General features: G+C 38.6%; 1 protein-coding gene across 13 annotated transcripts in view; it reads right to left on the reverse strand.

Moving 5' to 3' along the window:
• LRCH3 (leucine rich repeats and calponin homology domain containing 3) overlaps positions 1–12,445 on the reverse strand; it is a 60,654-nt gene that overhangs the window by 37,660 nt on the left and 10,549 nt on the right. The window lies entirely within an intron of this gene.

Below are 12,445 nucleotides of genomic sequence, written 5' to 3' on the forward strand. Positions count from 1 at the left end.
TTGTCTGTTCACCAATAAAAAATTTTAAAAATAAAGAAATTAAAAATTACCCCCCTCCCAAATACACAAACACCAAATGCTTCTTTCCAGCTGGTATCAGGCTCAAACATGAGCTCAGCTTCAACTTGTCCAAACCTGATTTTGAAAAATATACACTTTAAATGAATGTTTCCAACAGCTCGAATAGTGGGAGTTAAAACTACAAAATTATAGAAGTTAACAGTAAGTTTGCATTGCATATCTAGAATAGTTTTATTATTTATGACAGAAAGCAGTTTGAGATCTTTGCCCTACTTTTCTACTTTTTGTGAAAAAGAAAACATTTTTCCCTTTTTTTCTAAGAGTGAAGAAAAACTTGCACTTACAGATTGCTAAGGCTCTATAAACATCCTGATATGACCATCTACTAATCATCCAGATAAAACATCAGATAAATGCATCAAGGCAAAGAAATACCATGGTGATGGATCCTGCTACCTGCTACTGCCAAAGCAGGGTTTTCCTACCTCTACAGCTTGTCCCAGGTGCTTTGCATTGCCTGAGTGTGAGAGAGACTGACCAGAAATACAGTGGTTTTCTGATCACCTCTCCCACAAACCCTATGCCAGAACCAGGGAAAAACGTTGGTGCAGGCAGAAGAATCCCTACTTTGGTGGCAGAGTCTGTTCTTGGCATTTTAAAGCACTCACTGAACTCCAGCTTAAGTGGCAGCAGCAAATTAATTGGACTGATCACAACCTGCTTAAGAATCTGTAGGTGACAAAGGAGTCAACAGAGTAATTGTATATATCCTGCAGAACACAGCACACACTTCTAAGAATTGCTGCAATGGATGCTTATTCTGCACTAGCTATCTGCCAGAGAGCTCCAGTATGTCCTAAGGTCCCTTATGCTTTACTTCCATAGTTCCATTCTAATAAAGGATTTAGTGAAAATGAGAGCAGACTCCAGCCCTCCCCTCCAAGGAGAGCTGCAGCAGATGTAAAGGAGAGCTTTAGTGCTGTGCTACAATGGTGCCCAAAATTGTGACATTCCTAGTGGGATCTCTGTGTACCAACACTGTTGTAAAACAGGAGAAGAGAGGTTTTCAATCACGCTGTCCCAACATAAGTCATGTATCCTGAAATATTTCCACCAAGTGCAGTTAGCCACACTGGAATTATTTACCATCCACAAAACTTGCTATGAGGTTTCACAATAAAATTTTATGTTACCATGCAAGAAAGAGAAAAATGCAAATTGTTTCAGAGAAGACAAGAAACAAGCAAGAGTAATTTAGAATAAATACTTATTTCCCACATTGATTGGATGTTTAACCATCTATTTGAAGAATTATTACAGCATTGGTTTATGTATAAGGTGTAAAAGTTCCTGAATTCCATCACTTCTCTCACAACATAGGAGCATCCTTCAGCTCACAGCTTTATCCCTCTTTCACACAGCTGTGCTGCCAAAAGCAGTCTGAATTCTACCCATTTTAATAGAGAAACAGGCATCCCAAGTAGTGAGCCCTATTTCTGGCAGAAAAGTGACAAAAAGTTTCTTTCTACTCTGTTTTGGAAAGGGTTTAACCACAAATATGAGAATTCTCATTTGCTTTTTGTTTCACTTTACCTTACCAAAGAACATCTAAAAACTATTTTTTACATCTTGTGCAGACCATAAGGCATGAATTAGTCAAGAATTTCACGTGCTCTGAACTATGATTTAGTATTGCTACAGAAATAATTCCCTGCAAAAACAACACTAGGTATGAAGAAATGAAAATACATTTTTTTTAAGCAACAAATGAGCTCAGAGTGTGATAGGAAAGAGACATCAAAGCTAGTTAGCACCAGTGAATACATTTTTCCAGACTACTCTCAATCTACAGTGATTTTTAAAGCTTGGCATTCCTATTTAGCAGTAGACATTCAGTGGGAAACACTGAATTAAATCAGCTGAATTTTGATGCTGCAGTATAGTCTCTTAAATCATTCAAAAATGGGTCTAACCAGTTACAAGTTTGGTTAACAAGTTTAGAGCATTTTTATTCATGATGGCCATGAGAAGGTTGTCTTGTACACAGCATCTGTGATTTCATGTGCCCAAAGGGGGAGCCAAGAGGGAGGGCTGGCCAGGACCATAGAAACAGGCAAGCAGAAGGAAAAGTACAACTAAGCTAAAACAAAAGTCAAAAATGGAGTTAAGAATTAGACAGAAGCAACATATGACAAAATACAGTGTGAATTCTGAATCTGCAAATTCAAGAACTGCTTTTGGTTATTTGCAATCCTTGCTTTGTCCCCCTTAAACCTTCAGTAAGTATTTACATTTCCTAAAGTCCAGAACACAGCATCCCTAAGATTCAGTGACATTCTTTATTTTGTTCAATTTCTCTGGAATCTTCTCCCATGCCAGCAAAGCAGACCCTAAATGTGACCAGAAATAGGGCAGAGTGCAGCAGTCACTGCATGAAACAATTCAGCAATTCCATCCTCTGCCCATCACCTTCCTCAAAACACCTGAAAGAGAAGCACAGCTATAACAAAATCCAGAAGATAACAAAAGCATTCCAGTGACTGGTTATACATTCACGTATTTGCTGCCCAGCAGCACAGCTCTAGCTGGTGTTTTTCTCAAAAGAGAAAGTATAAGTGAGGTAATGGAAAAAACTAAGGTATTTCATTTAAAATACCCAATTAACACCTTGCCCATTAAGACTTGTTTTGGTCATATTCTTCTGCTACTGTATGGATGAAATAACTTCAACAACCAGAAAAGAGAAAGGTATTACAGTACAAATTATTGTGTAAACTAAAATTTCTGCAAAGATTTCTATTTCTCAGAGAAAATAACAGATGTTGCAATGAGATATTATTTAAATTTTCCTATTTTTTAACGAGCAAGAGGTAATTGACGAGATGCAGGTTATTTTCTTTAACATGCAGGTGCACACCCTTGCTGCTTCTCATACCTTAAACTGCAAACAAATTACTAATTCCCCCATAAAAGCACAAATACTAAATTTCACTATGAATAATCATATGAATGAAATATAACTGTTATAATTTGAACTAGGATTAACTCATTGTGTCCACATTTCATGGGTTAAAATCACTGTTACCAGAAATCTTCTTTAAAAAAAAAAAAAAAAGGCTCTCCTAGTTTACTAAAAATGGATGTGTTTCCTTGAAGGCAAGATCATGTGGAATTTTGGCAAAGAGGAAGCATTCTTTGGAACTAAGCTCTTCGTGAAAGATAAAAAAGCCAACAGTACAGATACAAAATGAAATCATAGAGCAGAGTCAGATCACTGACCTTTTCCATCTTAATTAGGATTCTGTGGAGAAAGGCAGCAAATCCAAAGTTAAATGTGACTAGAGATACACTGCGCCTCATATTGCATCATTTGGCATTAAATGCAAACTCCTCCTGCTCAAAGAATGTTCCTCTAACATCAAACATTAGCAGGTCTGTGTTCACGCATTTTTAACTTCAGCTGTAACACAAATTTTGTCTCCAAAGCACAATCAGTGATGCACAAAGATGCACTGTTCAATGTATGGGATACCCACTACCTACACTACAGAGAGGGAGCTGCAGCTCAACTGCTGCTGGCACTCACACCAGCTGGGGGGTGGTGGATTCCAACTCATCAGGAGATGCTGATGGGATCAGGCCATAATCCCGTTGTGATGGAATACAGCTTCTGCTCTCATACCAATGAACTACGACACAGGCAGACACTCTAGACCTGGACTTTGATACAAAATTTTGTTAATAAAAATCTGCCTTTTGTCATCAGAGACCCGCACGTGTTCCCCACGCACTTTCAATTTTTATTTTTTTAAATTTAAACCAGCAAAGCCCAGATTTTGGCTGTCTATTCAAAACCAAACATCTGCCACAACCACAACACCTACTGGCAACACTGATGTATGAGACTGTGGCACTGTGAGCTGTGGGCTCCCCCCCATCATGTAACACGGCTCCAGAACAGTCCCTTTGCAGCTGTGTGATGGCAGCCGTGAACTTGCTGCAGTGATGCAACAACCCTGGTATCTGTGAATTGATCTGAATCTCAGTGGTGACACTGGTGGCACAGACTGTCCTCGGCTAGAATGGCTTCATTTTTATGGCAAGCAAATGTTCTTTTTTTCCCCAAAAACTATGAGACATGTGTTGTAGCTTGAAAGCACATTCATGGTTTCCTTTAATACCAGACAAATCTAACACATATGAGCTTGCAGCTGACAGAGGACAATATATTTTCTTATGAATAATTAAAGCAGCCAATCAATGACCAGGAGGCTGACAGCCAATACAGGGACAGAAGGCAAAAGGCAGCACTAACTGCTTTAGGAGAAGGTGCAGCTGTTTAAGAAGAAATACCAGAATCTGGAACTGTGTAAACAGCTTTTTTTATTTTACCACATACACAACTTGAAGACCAGAAGCAAACTCCACACTTTCACACTGATAACAACAAAACCACCATTGCACTGGAGAATATCCTAGAACTGAATAATGTACTCTTGATGATATGGAAAGCAACTCACTAGAACAGCTCATTTACAGCTACTGCTGCCTGGAAAGTGACTGCTTAGGCACAGCCACCCCTCAGATAATGTCACTAAAACCATCTTTTGAGGAACTTGATGCCATCTGATTGCTCAATGCTGACATTTAGAATCAACTCTATTAGAACAACAACATTCCAAATGGATTTGAGGCACATTGTTATACAAACCTCAGCTCCACCTTCAGCTTGTCACTCATTCTCTTAGCCAAATAAATGCCCACACTTTATCCCGGTTTTATGATTTATTTTTTCACTTCTCAAACACTTCAGAACTTGATAACCTTAGAGCAACAATCCTTGTGATTCTGCTGACTTTTAGGAAACACTCCCATAAAGCTACTAAGAGAAAATTAATATAATGAAAGCATAGCCCCAGGCAGATGAGCTACTGGTATTATGGTGCTAACTTTTCTTGCACAAGAAAACCAGAAATCATCATAAGAGAATACCCCTGTGATATACTTCTAATGATGTTGGTCCCTGCACTCAGTAACTGGGAGTGTTTTTCTTTGTCAACACTGAAAATGTTGGCAGCCTTCAAGCTTCATTTCACACCTGGACATTTCCTGACACAGGAGGGATGACTTTACCTCTTCCTGCCTGCTGTGAAGACTACCACTTCTGTCATACCCTAATTCAAAACAAACCTCAAAAATGTCATCTCCTGACTCACCTTCTACCTGCCAGCCCTGTCAAACCTGAACTTTCCCTAATTATTTCCCCAGACATCAAGATAGTCTTCATGTAAACTAATTAAGGTAAGGTGGGATTTACTGCACCAAAATGCATTTGTTCCTTCTGTGTTTTCCCCAGGTAAACTGTCAAGGGCAGCCCCACTGTCCAAGCCAGAGTACCCACAGATGTACAACAGAACAGCTGTAACAAAGACTGTTTTCACCTGTATTATTTCCGTAGCCCTCTAATAAAATATGGAATTTCCAGTTTCAATTTCCAGCATTTCATGAAGGAAGATTAAATTCAGATGTGATCCATCCTTGATACACTTATCACATTTCAATTCTCAGCAGATCCATGCTTGAAATGCATGATCACATTCCTGCTTAGCAACAGCACCAGCAGCATTAAACTGCACTTTAACCATTTCCACAGTTGGTAACTGAGAATCTCCAACCTGCTGCTTTTGGCACCAGGCACAGGCTATGATTTCTGCAGTTCCAGAAAATAAGGCAAAGGTTAGTGGTTTCTTCCAAATGTTGACTTGATGGTGCTACATTTGGAATGCAGCATGACCATCAAAACTTGCTCCACCAACCTGAGAACTCACTGCATAACATAAATCACAAATAGAAGATTACACATCACACTGAAATGGGCCCTCTGGATTGGCTTGAGTGCTGAAGACAAGGTTTGTAGCTTTTAACCAAGGATGCTTAACTGTCCTTTACAAAACCTGCTTCAAATCACTGCCAAATCATCGTCAAGTTTCACATGTGTGAATCAAAGTTTCACAGATGCTATTTCCTCTGGCTACAGTTTTATTTTGGAATATTCAACACAAATAACAAAGATTCTTGCCAAAGCTTTTAAAAAACAAGAAAACCCCTCACTTCTCTGAAGAACTCCCACAAATCCCCAGCTTGGAGCAAGTTTAATGAAGTGAGAACTATGGCCAAAGCCTTTACTTTTTTTTTTCCCTTCAACACCCAGATTACCGATGAAACCTGGCTGGCTTTTTTGTTTTCTAATTCAGAAGCTTTTAAGAACAGTCACACAAGGGAGATTTGCAGAATCTGGCTTCCAAGTTACTTGGACTACACTAGGCTTTTTTAGCAACTCTTTTCTCTTAAAACACATCATATTGAAAAAAAATAAAATTAAGCAAGTACAACCCTCCTACCTGGCCTAGTCTCTGCAACATTCACCATTTGCTCTTAAGACTAGAAAAATCTATATACAGACATCTGTAAGAACTTTAATTATACTAAGTAAGAAAACTCAATCATACCTGGGATCAAAGAGGAAAACAGAAGATTCTAAACACCAACTCCCATTCGCCTTCCCTTTTTTCTCTTCACATGATTTTAATGCATATTTACTGTAGTTTAGCTTTCTGTTTTAGATATGACAGAAAACTTCACAGGTGCCACCATAAAAAAACACTGACTAAACAAAAACACATTATAGTCCTGACCTTAATGTAAACTGCTGTATGACCAGTGAAAATAAAGCATATTTCCAAGGAAAGCATGATGTCGCGCTAGAGCAGAACCACCTGAGTACTGCAAGAAGAGGATAAACATTCTAACAAGAGTAACAACTTGGAATACAATGCCACTTCCTCTGCAAAATGATTTCATTTTCCTTTTGCAAGGAAAAATATTGTTTGTTTATTAAAAACAAAAAACCAAACAGTGACAACTATAGAACGCCATTACATAGTTGTTCTTGTGTGTCTACTGGAGAGCAGGCAAGAGTGACAAGCTCCAGTCCCTGCAGGAACTGAAAACTTTCATATTCCAACAACTCCATTTGCTTTTCCTCTAATTGGCTCTAGAACAGAAAAATCTGTAGCGTGAATGGATCAAACTGTTACGTCAGCTATTGTTTATTCATTATTCAGTGCAGACCCTGCCTTCACAGTGAGCCACTTGAAGCCACGGAGCAATTCCTTACTGGCCACGTGTTCCCATCCTCTCCCTTGCACCAGCACTCCTGCCTGTGCAGCCACACTGCCAGTTGGGTCTCATTACTGAGAGCAAATCCTGAAAAAAACCAAAGCCACAAATTGTCTTCAGCCCTTCTGAGGCATGATCCAGTTCCTGCTGCAGTTGAGTAATCCCTAACATCAACACAAGGGAGAGGACGACAATGTGGCTTTATGAGTATTGAAGAACATCAGGACTTCTGGCAATACCTGGGATTTGGACTAGCTGGTTAATAACAACCATGAAGCCTTTCTTGTTTGTTTGTTTGTTTAGATTTCTTAACTCAAACATTTCTAATAAAACAGGTTTTTTCAGAGTAGCAAATACAGGAATGTGATCAGGGATTTATACCCAAGTTTTGCTCATTATGGATACATACCTCAGTACAAAGCATGGTACATCCTTGTGTACATACCATGGTATTTAAGGATGGCACACAGTGGAGCCAAGCAAACACTTTGAGAGTGAGATGAAACCAATTTTCAGATGAGCAGGGACAGATTTTCAGTAGCTTTAAAAGGGAGGCAGAAGGAAGTTGGGTGACCTGCCAGCTGGGCCTCATGACTGGCCAGTAAACAACAGGACAGATTACAGACAGAATACAAACTGCAACTCATGTACTGCTGCAGCAGAGATGATGCAAAGTGGAACTGTTTATCCATGTCTGAAAACAAGAATTCATTCGAACCCCTTCACATGGGGTTTGCGGTTAAAGAAGTTTTTACATGTGCTCTACTTCCAACTTCCCACTGACAGCCCCCCAATCTTCTCTCTTCTAGCAATTCCATTCCCTTTCCTCACTAAGCTTGGCACTCACCCAACAGCATAATCATGCTTCTCTTTCAAACAGCTCTAAAACTAACTGGAAGTTGGAGAAGCAACTTTGCAAAAGATCTATCACTGAGTGAATGAACTGGAGTCTCCAGCTCACCAAGGCCAGTTAAATCAGGGAAGCTCAGCTCCCCATTGTCCAGCTGCAGTGCAGCCCCTCTGCTTTTTTTATGCAGAACATACACAGAATTTATCTCCAAGGAAAGCAGCCTTTGGACTACACCTACAAAGCTGGTATGGCAGCCTACACCCCTCCATTGATAAAACTGGTTTAAAAGAACCTGTTTGGGTTTGCCCCAAACCTACCCTGTGTTGATTTAAAATCAAAAAGAAAAACAAAAAAGTCAAATCATAGTGTGAAAGCCTCATGTCTAGTCTTTTATACAGTATAACAAAGACAGTTTAATGACATCTGAAAACCTTGGAGATCCCCACCCTCTGGGATCCAACTTTACTGGTTGAAAATTATCCCCTCTCTTGGGTCCTCCCTACCAGCCCTTTGCTGTAAGCTACTAATTCTGCAATGCTTGTGTGAGCATTTCCCAATTCACATCAGGCAGAAAAACCGTCAAGTTAGCTCACATGATTTCTGAAGCTGTTTAAACTATTCTTGCAAAATTTGCCTGAAGCTAACTTGGGGAGGACTTACATGAACTGTCTCTCTAGTGGATATACGAGGGCAGTGACTTCCTTTGGCAGCCCAGTTTCCTTAAATTAGCTGTTATCAGCACATTGACAAATAAGTTGGAAGTCTTGCCTTAACAAAGACTTGAGAAAAGGAGAAGTAAGAAAACAACTTTTGAAAGAAAATCTTTCATCAGGATTTTCTAAGTTGACGTTACTTTGAATTGAATCAGATCAAAGTCTTCATTACTTAAGCATTCCATTTTCTTGTAGCATTATGCAACCATCTTGGCTAAAACAAAGGAGACTAATCTTGTTTTGTAAATGTCTCACTGCAACACAATCACTTAAAATCATTGCATGGTTCAGATTTGCTGCTTTGATTCCCAGCATACAAAACCCAACATTTACCTCTTTTGTGTTTCTTCATCATCTATTTTTATCTAGGACATCTGCTTTTCTCAGTTCTCACACTCAGGACTATGGAGAATAAATACAGTATATGAACATACTCCTACCAAAAACATCAACATACCTCCCTTCTATGGACTCTCCCAATCAGGAAACAATTCCTCATTTTCTTTGACATCTCTTCACTTTCCCATGAACACTTCAGGACAACTGATGGCTCCAGACTTGAGTATAACTTGTCATGTCCACAGGGGCAGAACTAACCTGGCTGTCAGTTCATAACTTACACAACTTGTTCTCAGTGATCAGGTTTGTTGTTCAGGGGAGTGGAGCTGCCATGCAGAAACAGGAACCAATGTGGCAAAGGGCTTCAAGAAGTTCAGCTGAAGACATTCTCTTGCAGGCTCGAGTTGAAATGTTGAATTTGAAAGTCAAGTCACTTAATACATATTTTTTATCTTGTTTTTAATTAAAAGTTTGCTGATGTTATTATGCTTGTCCTCACATCATGGTGAGTTGTATTCAAAAATAAACTTCACTACAGGACACAGTGCAGGCCGCCACCTCCAGAGCAAGGGCTGAACCATTCAGCTATTTATTTTACTAAAAGCTCCAATTCATCTTAATACTGGACATAAAATTCTCCACCTACAAGCATTTTCACGTATGAATATGTCAGCTAATATAGCAGCTGCTATTTACCCATTGTGACATTGATTTTGCATATTACCCCAATCAGTTCAAAATGTATTCCTATAGTCCTTTTTTTCCACAACAGTTAAAATAAAATGATAGAACGAAGTCTGCAATAGATGGACAGACAATAAAGAAAAAAAATGCCAGCTGTGGATACATTGAAAAACGTCTTAAGGGAAGAGTTAGAAATAAACCAGAACTGAAAATTCAAAGGTCCTAAAAAGCCAAGTGAGTAATTTCACATAAAAAGGCCAATTACTTTCAGAGAAAGGCAAGCATTTCTATAAAATTTTATGCCTCTTATTACTGCATTTCTTTGACACTCTTAATAGAGTGCCTCTGTATTTATGGCACTGAGATACAGCTTCATCAGACTGCACAGTAAAGTCAACAAATACATCTCATACCACTGCAGACACTGATCCATCTTCTGCAGAATGTATTTTACTGAGGAGAAAAGTCAATAAAGTCCAACAGTCAAAAGTCTTATGTTCTTTTAATGGCTCCTTGAGGCCATCTCTCATGCTGACATCATCCCTAACAAAAAAAGCCTGTTACACTTTACACAAGCAGTGTTTCAATTTCAATAGGACAATTATTGCCAGAATTCTAGAAAGAGAGCTGGAGTCTTACAAAGTCATCTGTGCAGTACAAGCCATTTTAGTGTCAAGGAATAAAACAACAGTACAGGATAGGCATGGAAAATATCCCTTATCAGAGGGAACAGCCAAATGAGGAGACAAATGGCAGCAATTGCCAAAATATATGTTTAAAATATGAAATAAATTTTTCATCTGGAAACCATAAAAGTCACCTTCAGTCGAGAACACACCATGCAGACATTGCCAGGGATCAAGGGCTACAGGACTGGGGGTCACTATTTCATTCATCTTCACTTTCTTAAAAGAAAAACCTAAGCTTGGCTAAAAACTAGTAGCAAGGCTATCAAAATTATTGTTACATTCTCCAGTTAGTATTTGAGGTGAATTGTATGCACTTCTTTTCACAAAATAAAATTAACATTGTGAATGCTGGAAGCAAACAGATTTTATAAAACAAAATCCAAACTCATCTGACCAAAAATGAATTTTTAAAAAATTTTTTTTTCAAATCCAAACCAAACCGACTCCTCTTCAGGGAAATGCTTAAGTTGAGGTTTAACAGTAAACACTGCTCTTAAGAAACTGTCATGAAAATTAATCTCAAACTGAAGTAGTCACTTTGAAAATTTTTGGCTAGTTGGTTCTACCCCTCCAGGTCCTTCAGTGAAACAGTGTTCTGCATGTGACAACTTTTATCTATTAGACCAGCTCAGTGCAAACTGAGGAAAATGAAAGCTTTTTGCCTTGCTAGGAGAATTCTTGACAAACACTGAGCCACAGAAGAGAAGCTGTGCAGCCACTGCCCACACTGCACAACAACGATGAGAATTCCACTTCCAGAGATCTCTATTATTCTATTTCATAATGACTATTTCAACTGCTGGTATTTTTAGCTGTTCATGTATATAAAACTGTAATTTAAAAAGTGTTCATTTGAAAGCATGTAAGAATTTTAAGTGGAAAAATCTCCAAGTAACAGAGAAAGTGCCTCACCCCTCACAGGCAGACACTCGAGATGTGTGAGAGCATTCACTGCTCCTCGGCAACACGACACTGCCTTCTGCCCGCTGCTCCTGAAATACTTGACTGAGTTCCAGCAGAGCAGGGTTTCATTTTCCAAGACTGCTTCACAAAGTTAGCAGTGAGGGGAAGTGTGCAGTAAATGAACTCATCCCCCCAGCCCCTTAGAGAAAGTTCAAGTACAAAAGGAATTACCCAACTAAAAAAAAATAAACTTTTAAAAACATCAATTTAAAGCAAAACACATAAAAACTTTGAAAATTGAGCTAAAACTATTGCCAGATTGTAAGTCCATGTGCAAACCACTGGATCCATCTATTATTTTTTCCTATCAAAAATTATGAGCATTGTTAAAACATACATTTGATATTTATTCAATCCACTTACCTTTCCCAAAACCTCACTAGGATAACAGGCTTGGGTACAAAGAGGGTCAATAGCCTCCAATTCAGGTGAACACAAGGGAAATGAATAGTCAGAGACTGCAAAAAAAATCCCAAAGAACTCTAACCCCGAACATCAGAAAATAGTCCCAATGCAAAAAGCACTCCCTGGATTTTAGTTAATAGATTAATGCAAATAATTTGACTTTAACAACTTCTTCAAGTCTACACAGGCTGTGGAAAGATAAGAGTGAAGGGCTTTGATGCAGCAAAGAAACTACAGATTTGACATTCACTGAATAGCAAATAAGCCATTGAACCACACACAGCAAACTAGAAGGGTTGATTATACACTGAAAATAATAGGCCCTGATATGCAGTATTTGAACAATACAATAAAAATAGCACAGTATTAAAAGGTTGTTTAGCTTCAGGATTAATATGGAAGTGTTAAGCAAAAAAAAAAACAAAAAACAAATGAGGGTATGAAAATATAAGTCAAGCAGGATATTTGAAGTTACATAAAAAAAACTTAAGCACTAACAATTGTGGCAGTACAGAGTACTTCTCTTGCCCTGAAAGTAATATTGAGTTCATTACTGTAAGCACAATATGATCAAGAAAATCTATCCTGAGATCATCAGAAGC

The sequence above is a fragment of the Passer montanus genome, unplaced genomic scaffold, assembly GCF_014805655.1.
Source record: "Passer montanus isolate IOZ18808 unplaced genomic scaffold, ASM1480565v1 scaffold29, whole genome shotgun sequence".
In the NCBI taxonomy this organism is placed as follows: domain Eukaryota; kingdom Metazoa; phylum Chordata; class Aves; order Passeriformes; family Passeridae; genus Passer; species Passer montanus.